The sequence below is a fragment of the Atta cephalotes genome (genome assembly GCF_000143395.1).
Source record: "Atta cephalotes unplaced genomic scaffold scaffold00035, whole genome shotgun sequence".
Classification (NCBI taxonomy): Eukaryota; Metazoa; Arthropoda; class Insecta; order Hymenoptera; family Formicidae; genus Atta; species Atta cephalotes.
In genome coordinates, this window is record NW_012130099.1 from 1148526 (window position 1) to 1151693 (window position 3168).

A 3168-nucleotide genomic window follows, 5' to 3' on the forward strand; every position below is an offset into this window, starting at 1 on the left:
TCCCCCTTCCTTCCTCCCTCCCTCTCCCCCCTCCTCTCTCTCTTTCTCTCTTATTATTGTATTCCCTTGTTTATTTATAGTAATTTTGTACATATATACACTACATATTTAACATGAACACATGAACATTATTTCTTTTTATTATAATATATATATTTATTAATATATTTTTTATTATTTGTATATATTATTCTTTTTTATTTTCTTATTGGTTTTATTGTTTTATTATATATATATATATATATATATTCTTTTATATCTTATTAATTTAAATGTTTAACGCTTTAGAGGATGATAATCTAGAGCACTTGATAAATAAAATATTTTTATATTTATTTATTCTTCTTGTACGTTGTCTTTCGAGTTTATCTGCATATTTTTAAAGAACTTGCCCTAGAACAATAAATGTTTTATTTGTTTTTTTATTTATCTTTCTGACTTTCTTTGTCTTCATCCACTTAAGCATAGAACATTCCAATAATATTGTAGCAACATTGTAATGTTTAATATTACAGAAATGTTCCATGCTATCTGGATATTTATCTGTCTATTTATTTTTCTCTCTATTTTTCTTTCTCGTTGGAAACAATCAACAAAACTCGTGAATCTTTAACGTCTACTTGGCAAAAGGGAAGCGTTGAATAAGGAAGTTTGGAGGAAGCACTGATGGTGTCCAGAAAGACGTCTCGGGAGGGACACGAACGCGAATTCACGATCGCGCAATTCCGGGATCCGAAGAGCCTGGAACCAAGATCTAGATTTATCGGGGGTGACTCGTATCCCTTCCGGTGCGTAACATTTGCTGTATTTGGCAGCGTTTATTCTTTTCAACGCGATATTTGTCCCGAAGATGTTCAGGTCTCGGCATGACGGTGTCTTTTGCTAACGCAACCGCAAGCGACAACCGAGATTTTATCGGGACTTTGCGAGGTGAGCTCGAGCGGCTCTCTCTCATCTCTTCAGCATTCGAAATTGGAATATAGAACGCTGCTAAAAATTAATTTATCATTTACAGAAAAAAAGCCAGTATCAAGAAAATTATATATATTTATAATATATATTTATTCGTAAAATTAAATACATTTTTAAATCGAGTGTTTAAAGAGATACAAATTGAAAAAGAAACAAGTTAAAAAATTGAGGAACGTTTATTAGAAGAGATTCAGTCCAGTTGAATAATCTGATTTCCACTTCGTCCCGTTTAATTTACTTTTGCTTCAGTTGCTATAATAAATGCGACGTAAAATTCTCAAATTTAGTTAACGTTAATCTTATTGTCTATCAATGAATTTTGCAGAAGAGAAAAGAGAAAGATCGGTCGAGCCAATCTTCAGCCTCGGCCATTTACAAGGAAAAGCTCACGCGGAAAAAGCTCATTAACGCGGATAAAGTTGGGACCTGGTTTGTCTTGTCCGTCATCGTTTCATTTCGAAAGCGTAGTTTCGCGGCTAATCGCAATGCGAAACGGGACCAAAACAGACATAATTTTCACAACGTTCTCATACTGTCCCTCTTTCTCTTTCCTCCTCTTTTTCCTCTTTTCCTTCTACTTCTTCTTTTCTCACAGTTGAACAAATTTTTCATCCAGATAAAAGAGGTCAGTAAGAAATGAAAAATTTAAAAAAGTAAATCAATTATAAGAATACTTATTCTAACCTTCAAACCCTCGTTAATTTATTCAAATATATGAAAATACTTTCCTTATTTAACAATGTCAGATATTTTATTTGATAAACGAAGAATTTATATAATATGATTGCATTACTCTTTCTTATTTTATTATTTTAATAATAATTTATTAAGAATTAAAGTAATTTATTTGCGAACAATCTTTTAATGGCTGTTACATGTATTAATTTATATCGTAAAAATTTGTAGAAATTCTTCTTTCTTCCTGAAAAACAAATTTTGCCATCTCGACACACTTTTATCACGTTTCTATTAATCTTATATCTTTTATCTGCTCGTCTTGATTTCGCTGAAAGATATCGAATCATTTATTCGAAGATATAAATAAAAGAACTTGAAAGCTTTCTTATGTAATTGATATCTCGGGTTAAATCGACAAATAACTTTTTTAATTTTTGATTTTTTAAAAGAAAACCATCTATTTTCACAAAATGTATTTTTAGTGTTCGAAGAGAATCTTGTTCGTGCAAATACAATGATCGCTTATTCAACCTCTCTATCTGAATGAAGTTTTCAATCCGAGTAGTATCGAACTCCACTTTCTTCCTTCCATTTACTTCTAATTCTCTGTGGATTGTTTTTTCATGGAGCTCTTTTTCCTTTCTTCATTCCTCCCCTCCTCGTTTCTTATCTCCGCATCCTTATTCAAGGAGCATTCCTATTTCGCGCGCGACTCAACGCACTGGACACGACAACTCCACGATATTTTTATATAGATTTCTTAAAAGTGCATTATGGTGCCAGGAAGACCACGCCAAGTATAAAAACGTAAACATAAAACAATTTCAATATTGGATTCTTAGTTGATAGACACAGACTCTACGATATTGTTAGTACATAATAACGTGGATATGTAGATGATTACCAAGTTCTTCGATGTAGTAAAGCTACATCACGATGAAGGTAACGAAAGAGGAAAAACTTGCACAACGGGTAAAAAATGTGCTTATTACAAGCTACATTTTGAATGCAAGGTACGATGAAAGTTTGGCTAATAGATTGATTTCTCGTCATTGCGGGTATATATCGAGTACTTCGCTAAGTCTGCTTCAAATTTTCATGAATATTGATGAACTGACATTTCTTCCGTTATCGATCATTATCGATATAATTACAAAATAATGAAACGTGAAGCTAGAAACTAAAAACGGATTGTAGGGAGACGGATTATTCTGAAAGTAATTGAAATTCTTTTGATTTTAGTCTAAATTCAATAAACTGATCGTTTTCCGAATTACAATTTAACTGAAATAATATACGCATGAAATAATTATATGAATAATTATATTATTAAAGTTAACTGAATAAAACTCATTGATACACTTTATATACGAAGTAACGTGACTCATTATATGCTTTATTTTCAATTTTAAAGGAGAAAGAAAAGCTCAGATCTAAAATTTGTTGAAGTTTCGGAATTTTGATGCAAGTTCAGCGAAATAATAATATTGTATAATGTCTTCTCATTAATCTTATTTA